The sequence below is a fragment of the Temnothorax curvispinosus genome, unplaced genomic scaffold (assembly GCF_003070985.1).
Source record: "Temnothorax curvispinosus isolate PA1 unplaced genomic scaffold, ASM307098v1 QBEX01001663.1, whole genome shotgun sequence".
Classification (NCBI taxonomy): Eukaryota; Metazoa; Arthropoda; class Insecta; order Hymenoptera; family Formicidae; genus Temnothorax; species Temnothorax curvispinosus.
In genome coordinates, this window is record NW_020211443.1 from 37,030 (window position 1) to 47,271 (window position 10,242).

The following is a 10,242-nucleotide window of genomic DNA, read 5'->3' on the forward strand; positions in this document are numbered from 1 at the left end:
AAGTATTGACAAGAAAGTACATCTACTATGATTAAATCTGATTATTTAGCACGTTACTTAATGTATAATGTATAAGCTATGTATATACTCAATACTAGTCAATACTATTTTCTTACATTATTGTATTTGTTGAAGAACTAATTTGATATAGAAACACTTTAATAAAATTTTTTTAAAGAAAACATTTATCCTTTTAAAATGGAAAAACTTTTCTTGTTTCTTTGTACTATTTTATCTTGGTACTTATGTTTAAGCTTGTTAGTGTTTTAATCGCGTTTTGTTTCATAGTAAAATAATATTGATAAGAATTTTAAGTATCGCGATGATCGTGCTCAGAAATATAAATGGGTAATTGGTATTTATACAATATCGCTATCTCTCTAAATCTGAATCAGTGATTCAGATTTAGAGAGATCGGAAATAGGATTTAGCAATTCTTGAAACATCTTAGATAAATTACGCGATTGAGAAAAATATTGTACATTAGTGCGACGATGAAATATAATATAGGTACATAATTTTATTCCAGCGATCTATCTGGATTAGAAAATATTAATTAAAATAAAATATTAATTAATATAAACAATTAGTTAATTATTATTATTATTATTATTATTAAGTTGCATGTAAATTTTTGTTGAGATTCAGATAGTACCTCAACGTGTTATCTCTTGCAAAGTGTTCGCATGCGTGCACATTCCGTTTTTGAAAGCGAAAAATAGTATGGACCGTCTAAGACATTCCCTTTCGCATCAAATGAAAAAGCTGGATATTACGAGTGAAAGCGGTACATCAAAGCGGACTTTCTAACGTGCAATGTCATCCTGCAAACAAAATAATAACCGGCGTCTCGATTCTAATGAAATGGCTGCTGCCTCTCGACAGTGCATTACAATGATGTTGTTAATTCCTTTTGCAAGCGAATGCAATGCAGACAAGTAGCATGTCATACAAACGCATTCATTTTTATATGGCAAGAACTATTTTATTAATAAACATACATTTAATAATTTACTTTATACACGTCCATCGTTTGATAAATAATTTATTATTTGTGTTTTCCAATTACTTAATGACAAACAATTCTTTAACACTTTTTAAAATGTACCATAAGTCAAATGATTAATTGATTTATAATTTTCTGTGTATATATACATACGAGTGCCATGTATAGGTATACAGTTATACCTCAAGACAATTGAGCATGATAAAAGTGGAATTTAAATAGCTAATACAAAAAGATATCGATAGATAATGATAATAGATATATTCTTATTAGGTACAACTTTATTTGTAATAATCGTACGTAGTTATGTCTATAATGATATAGAAGAAGCAAAACTAAATCGTCTGATCCAATTTAATTGACATCCAATTAATTTTCATAAATCCTTATAAATTATTTGTTGTCATTCAATTTCTTATCATCTAAGACACAAAATTATTACTATCGAGACTTGTTCGTAAAAATTTCGCTTTTGTCACCTGCATGATTGCATCGCCATCGACAAATCGCGAAGACGAACGTATGTAGGATATAACGTGCAATCGAGATGCCTCGGTATTCCATGATGTAACTTAGTGTCTGTATATCTGTGTATTTCGCCCGTGTCGCTGCATACATTATCTCCACCTCCGCCCATCATTTCGCTATCCAGCTTCCTCCTTGCTCTCATTGCCATAGTCGTACCCGTCGCTTTCGTCGTTGTCGGTCCCCGTACCAACCCGCGCGAACGCCGTCGTGAACCCCGCGCGTTTCTGCTGGGCGCCCATGCGAAGACGAGCACAGAAAAATGCGCGTTATAAAGGGAAAAATTTTTCTTTGCCCTGTGATTGGCGGTTGCCGTGGCAACACCCGGGCCACCTCGGCTTCTAATTATTTCCAGACACTGAGAATCGAACGAGCTCTCCCACGAGCTGCTGGAATAGCCCGACACATACATTTTTCCGTATCTCCGGCCTCTCCGTCGTCACCATCCAGCAACCATCTTTGTTTCTCCAGGTCCACCCTTTTACGCCATTCTCATCTTCAATGTGTTGATCGTTGATGATTGGGACACGAAGATAGGGATAGTTTTGCGTAAGGATACACATGTAGGATGTATAAAAAAAGAAAAAAGAAAAAAAAAGGAAGAGAGAGAGAGAGAGAGAGAGAGAGAGAGAGAGAGAGAGAGAGAGAAAGAGAGAGAGAGAAGGGAATAAACACATGAAAGAATCAATATATGATCTAAGGAAATTGTGATCCAGAGCCCATTCAGTATTCAAGACAACGTGATGACTTTAACTAGTTGGCTACGATTCGAATTGATCTTTAAACGACACTCATAAAATTTGGCTCTTATTAGATGTAATGAATTGTATGTAATGGAATTTAATTGCGAGCGAATAGGTAAATTTTGTGTTTGTTTGGTATTGATTAAATAATTCATTAAATTAGCTTTTACATTTTATTAATCAAAATACACTGTTAAAAATAGCATAATACTTTTAGTTATAGTGACGTACATAAATGTCTAAAACTATGTAATCTAAAAAAAGGTCATTTGTAAATCGAATCAGATCTATAATTTGTTAAGATCAATTATTCTGCTATCTTTATAATTGAGAGCTCAATATAACATCACATTCACTTTCTCTCTGTATCCCCTGTATATTCTCTGTATATAAAATGCAATGTCTATTCTTTATTAAATAATTCTTTCTTCCTTGTACTGAATTTTAAAAGTAAATATGAAGTGTTTTGGAGAAAGGAGGTACAAGAAAAATAAAATCTTCGCAGATATCAATTTTATTATTAATGTAGTAGTAAACGAAACTTACTCTGATAGCACTCTAATATTGTCAATAAAGAAATAAACGCAACAAATCAGTTATTGATCAATATAAACTCTACATAAGTAGTCAATCAAGAAATATTAAAATGAATGAAAAATAATATAAATTTTGAAAAACAAAAAACGCCTATAAAATAACCGTTTTAAGAAAGTGCGAACTTGGAAGTCAACTTTGTGTTACTTGGGTGAGTTCCTCATCACTTTGTCCAAATATTGAACGCATTGCAATTTGCGACAAGTACATCCGCTGTTTTAAAATAGTAACATAAATTTTGTTTCCACAAGACAGTAATTACCATCGCCCATGTACCTACGATACGAAATAAGCTCGTAACTCTCAGAGCTCGCAAACGACTCTGCGGCACTCCGCCGCTCGGAACTTAGCAGCAAATCCAACGAGCATCCTACGGACGCAAACACACTTTTCGATTCGCGTTCGCAATTTGCTTTGCACTTCCAATCTGCTCCTCAGGTAGCGACGAGGTAAACACTCCCAGGAAGGAGAGGAACGAGGTGCAACAACGTGTCCGTTGTTTTCCTCGCTTGAAAGTCCTGATGTGCTCATTCGAAGGAAAGGTGGGTCGAGAATACGAGCGAGCGAGAGAGAGAGAGAGAAAGCGACTAAATGCGAAAAAAGCAAGTTACGAGCAATCACCGAAAAGACAAGAAATATTTTAACATTGATGAGTGGAGAATAGTTGTGATAGCCACTTCTTGAATCTAACAAACGATGAGTTTCATTGTTAGCCACGCGGTATACGCGAGTAACTTACGATGCTCTTACTTTGTAAGCATGAAAAATATGACATCCAGGTAATTTTTCTTCTTTTTGTATGGCGCGAGTAGCGTGAGCACATTGTTCTTAAAGAATGCGCGTTCGTTCGAGCAACCCCACGATCCCCTCAAACATGCGAAAGGGCTTGAAATCTTATCTCGACGAAATGCATTCTCGCAAAACAAATTATTTTAATAAATAAAAACACATGCATGAAATATGGGCATTATGATTTTCTTATTAGTAACTCTGCATTTTTTAAATATTTGTTATTGTAACTATAAATAGTCTTTAGTATGATTTTTTCTCTCGTTTCTCTTTATTTTTGATATATGGCGTGACAAATCCGACGGGTATCTTCGTGCAGGATGCAATCAAGACAAAACGATACGTTCTTACAATGTGTCTTCTAAGGTTCATAAAGTTTACAAATGCTCAGCTATGTCATTATGAAACATCTGATCGATAAAATGTCATTGACGACAAGCTCGTCGATGATGCTCGAATCGCCTGAAGAAACATGTTTCCGTCAATGTCACGTTGAATAGGAGAAGAATTTAAGATTTCAAAATATTTCACAAATACGATGGATCAAATATCTCGGAGGAGAATGAATAGAATGAAAACGCACCGATAGAAAAGAAGCAACATGAAAAGATGACAATTTTCCTAGAGACGCTCGGCACTTAAGGCTAGAATGTACCCAGCTACATCTCATGTTTCAAATCTTAATTCTTCTACAAATTAGCTTGTGCATTGGGGAAGCTTTGGACAAGCTGCGTTTTCATTGGATTATACTTGCTGAACGAGCGCACATCTTTGTACTGCTGATTTCAATTGATTGACAGAAGAGAGAAGTGCCCGCGAGTCAGGTATAAGGTATGTACGTTTGTCATGTCAACTAGCGACAATAAAGCAAGATTTTGAATTTCTGTTAGTTTGCGAACATATTTATATATCATCATGGAATAAATTTGTTTCTTTTTGCAAATTTATCACATAAGCTTTTTTAAATCTGTAGCCTTACAAAGCATTAAACATGTGATAAAATGTAACGTTAAAAGTAGTCATTGCATGCGATGGATTTGTGTATGAACAAAAAACTTGTACGCGCGTTCTTCTATTGATTACATCTTGAGCCTCTCCATTTTAGTATCTACATACTTAAAAAACATTTTGCTTTATTTTGCTGTTTATAAGTAAAATAAAATTCGAAAATTTAGAAAGAAAGAGAGAGAGAGAGAAAGAAAGAAAGAAAACTCATAACGAGTATAGACAATTAAAAGTTTTAAAGCATTGCATTTCTTGTTGTCCTATGGTACCAATATAATATATGGTACCAATAATATATAGTAAGAAAAATTATATATATATATATATATATATATATAATTTGTTTTTTAATATATTAACATGTATTGCGCAATAAGATATGTAAGACCAACGAAAGCTGTGTTTTAAAATCCGATAAAAAATCGGCGCGCAGTTTAGTAGATTGGAAAAATTTGTGTATTTGGAAATACACGAAAAATTCATTTAATTTATTATTTTATATCTCTCCCTTTAATAGCGGCGTGTTGCTCTTATTTGCCTTATAAGTAATGATATTGAAGATATGTAAGATTAACACACATTATTGTTCTACTGTATAATGACTTTATAATAATAAATAAAAATATTTATATCAAAATGTATTATATAAAAATATTGTTGCATATTGAAAACCATTTTGTAGCATACGAGATAATTTTATTATTTCTGCTATGTTTACAAAATAGTTCTAATTTATATAAAGTAAGGTATAATAGCAGAAAGAGAACAATGAATTCTCTGTCGACAAGAAAATTTTTCGAATTTCACAATAATGTGATAAATTATGAATCGTAGAGCAGGAATGCAATTTCGCACAAATTGCATTTCGGAATATCGAGACTGATCGCAAGTTCTGACGACATGAATCCACAACGAAATCACGTCTCCTCACTGCAGCGCAACATGTCCCTGTAGGAAAATTGGGAAATTGAATTTTATCGTTTCGTACCATAAGAAAAAATATCAGGGCCACTTTGAGAGGAGCTTATCAGGTCTTTTTCTATGAAAAAAAAAAAACTCACTTTTTCACCACTTGCTTAAGAATTTCAATAAAGACACTTATTATATACATATTATGTACAATTATCACACTTATTTACATATAATTGTTTTCGGTACATTTCATTAAATAAGAAATTGCGCATTCATTAAACTATAATGCATAATCATAATAATAATCCTGAATCAATTTTATAAATATTAAAAATTTCTTCAGTTATGTTTATTTATAATAATTAGTTTAGAAATTATAATTTTATTTATTATTATAAAATTTTGTGTTGAAAACAAAGCAAATTGCAATGAATAGTTTTAGGAACAATACGTTGTAGCGCTATATAACATGTGAAATATCCAAAACAAAAATATATATAATAATTTAGTTATATAGTCTTGCAAAGAAATTTTTACTTTATACGTCTCATTTTTATTATTCTTATATTTTACAGGATATATATATACATACAATAGTAATATTAAATAAACTAATAATGTAAACAGAGTGCTTTTTACCTATCTTATGCTCAACCAGATTTGATACTAAATTATAAAAAAAAAACTGAATGTAAAATGGTAATTAATATTATTTATTTACAACACATTAAAATTTATTCGTTTATTGCAATTATACTTAATTATGAACTCATAGGATTATTATCTTTATATATTACATTCATTAATAATCAGAAGAGTAACGTTAAGAAAAATAAAGTAGGAAGAATAATTTAATGAAAGGAAGAAGAACAGTTTATGTGTTATTGTATAAATTTGCAACATCTCATATATTTATTCATCTTTGGCGTGGGAATAAACAAATGTCCACTATTAAACGGTATATTTGTGTGCTGATTATATACTTAACAAATAGAGAGATAAACTAATACAATGATAAACGATGCAGTCACATGCCGACGGCTGACGAATGCCGTCGCACAACTACGCTTCCAAAGTTTATTCTTTAAACTGTACTACTAATATCTTTTAATGAAAACGGCGATATATATATTTTCTTTAATTATTACAATGCTATAATAATATATGTCAAGGCACATAAAGCTAATATTAAAATTTACGTAAACTTTCTTTTTACATGCTATTTGCGAGAATTCATTGAAGCTTTGATTTTAATCTTACATGTAGTCGAGTGGTATATGGATATTAATGATATTGATCCATGAATATTTTAACAATACACGTTCGCGCACACACACATATATAAATACAAATTAATAAAAATTTATGACATAGATATTTATAATTAAACAGTGGCATCTAGTAGAGCGGCAAATATATTTATATTAATATATTTTTTAAAACATTTTGATAAGGCTTATTATTTCTATATTATATCTATATTATAAACGTTTTAAAATATTTAAAATAAATAAATTATAGCATATTAAAGTATTGCAAAATATTCTTCTTCCAGAATTAATAATAACGGAAGAACATAAAATTGTACATGTTTTATAGATTTTTTGAAACATTTAAATGATTAAATAGAAGAAATAAATACAAGTTTTAATATATATACAGGGATTTTTTTATTAGATACCTATAACTTCTGATATTACTTGATATTTATATATATAGATATACCATAACCAGAGTGTTTATCAAAAATATGAAATATGACTTCCTCTACTTACAATTAGTTGCGGAAATATTTAAAAGGTCAAGGCACTTTAAAGAATTTAATTTGAGCTTTATATAAATAATAATAAAAAAATAAATTTTAGCAAAAGTATAAAATATCTTATCAAGTTTTTATAAGATATTTATAATTTTTTTCCGAACAAGCTTGTGATATGACAGATATATTGTACATTATTAAATTAGGAAATGTATAATAGGATGTAATCATATATGTAATGAATAATATTTTTATGGAATTTATTATATGAAACAAATTTATAAAAAATTGTTGTGATATTAAAGATACGAGCTGCCACGTTGAAAAACTAAGGAGGAGGGAGGTGGATATAAATGCTACTTAGTCTGTGCAATCTCGGTGAACTTAAATAATTCAACATTAAACCATCACTAAGGCTTAAGGCTTTGTCGCGTGTTAACCGTACCGCAAATTTCTCAATATTTCTCAGCAAAATCACACCTTTCTCCACTACACCACATAACGTTCAGATTTTCATATTTATGACATATTCCATTATGCTTTCTGGAGTTCGAGTGGAGGCACCCGCATTGAAATCCCAATGGACAAAAGTTGCGTGTCGTCGACGACATGTCCAAACATTGTCGAGAGCAGATGTCTCGTTCGCCTTTTTACTATCGCGTCGCTTCATTCAGCAGCGCGCTTGCGTTGTGCCAAAAGTTTTTGAAATATGCCAAAACGCGTTTTAACATTTGTAGAAACTAACCGGCCGCTTTCCCATCGATATCCAATCGCCCGTTCCTTTCTTCTGAAAAATTTTCGAATCTTCTTTAATTCGTATATCATTCGTATCATTTTTTATATCCGTATATTTAATACGCTATTGTATCTAATTTCGTCGTCAACCTCAAACCTAAGTATCAGCGCAATCAAGTACGAAGCATCGTGAAAAAGTCCTATAAGGTGCTTAAATATAGGCAGTATATGCGAGTATAATAAATTGATAATAAAAATAAAAATAAAAATAAAAACAAAACGTACCGATGGCACCATTCTTGTATCGGGCGTCAATCGGCAGTGCCCTCGTGATTCGGGTCGACATCCATCAGGTATAGGAAGAAGAGATAAAGAAAGAAGAAAGAGAACAAGGAAGAAGTATATTAACGCTGTGTAAAATTGTAAACTACGTAATATGATGCCACGTACTGCTGGCAAAAAACTAAACGCAGAAAAGAGCAGAGCCCTCGAAGATCGAAGGGCGCGATCGTAAATTATATCGAAAAGCGTGCTCCTCCTATGGACTCTTTCCCTCTCTTCTTCCTTCCTTCTTTCTTTACCTTCATACTCTATCTCTCTCATTAAAATCCACTTTTCTCTGGCTTGATCTTCGTTTAATTCTTCCTTCTCCTTCTCTTTTCTCACAAATTTTGTTTCGCTTACTCATATGTTCTTTCTTCTTCATCTGTCTCACGACCTAAGGTCTTTCTTCGTCTATCGCAAGCGCACTTTGCGCGAATTGGTATTACAGCGGTACCCCTCTCGAGAACAATCCCTTCATGCATGCATTTACGCGCGCTCGAACGTACACGCGAATGTGGATGCTAATGCGTATATGAGAGGCGGAGATGGTAACCACGTAAATTTTGACAAAGATGGAACATATATTGGTAGCGGAGGAGAAAAAGGGACATGAGGAAGGAAAAAGAAATATAAAACAACGAGAGAAAGAGAGAGAGAGAGAGAGAGAGAGAAAGGAAAAAAGTGAGAGGAATCGAAAGAGGGAAAGAGACAAAAAGAAGGAGGCAGGCTGCGTCCTGAGGCTGCACACTGAGAAATCATTAAAAAAGTCCGAAAACAAAGGAGAAGGGGCGTGCCTGCTGCCAAGATGGCCGTACTACTGGAGAAGGCAGGAGCTTTTAATTAATGCAAAAAAGTGCGGAGTGGGGAGGTAGAGCACCAGCATCGCAGCAGGGGTGACGAGAATCCGCGAGAAGCGTCTCCCGATTCTAATTTTTGCGAATTCTCCTCCTGTCTTTAGCGCTATTCCGAATGTAATATCTGATGTTTCTACATGATATTTTTGAATTAAAATTAAATAGAATTTTGGAAGAGCATTATAATAAATTGTAAATGACGAAAAATCAAAGATCGCGCAATCTTAAACACGTCGCAATGGGCGATTTTCTGTTGCGTAGATTGTATAATAAGTGCATGTTTTATATGTGCACCAACCATTCAAGAGAATTATACCAAGGATGGTAAAGATATACCTACATGTATAAACACATGAGCGCATTTATAATAATTTTGACTAGAGGTATATTATAACGGTATAGACATGCGAAATACTTAAAAAAAGTTGAAAGCAATAGTTAGAAAAAAGTTAATAAAGAAATGCAAGAGAAATTAAAAAACATTATTAAAATTTTTATTGATCTTAAAAAAATAAATAGTGTAAATCGTAGATTTTTAAGAGCTAAAAAAGGAATTAATTAGTCCTGCATTTAAAATTAATTCCTAATTATTGTCCTAATCATTAGTTCCTAATTATACAGTAAATTTACAAGTGTGTGTATATTGTAGAGTAAACTTAACATCTCTAAGGAAATTTTCAAAATAAATAAAAATGCAAAGTTTTATTATATTAATTTTTAAAATAATATACCGTTTATAACATAATTTTCATATTTTAAGTATGATTTTTCGCGATGATACACAAAGAAGTCTTTCGCATAGAGAGTCTCTGGCGTTTCTACAAGAATCAACATGGAAGAGAGAATGTGGATTACTATGGCGGCTTTTGGTTCACTGTATGCCTCGTCTTGCGAAGGCGAGGCCACCCTGCGCACCGTTGGAAAACGTGATTATCGGATTTAAATGTCAAATGGCGAGGGTCGCGATTACTCAAGGATCCGAAACTATGTACGAGG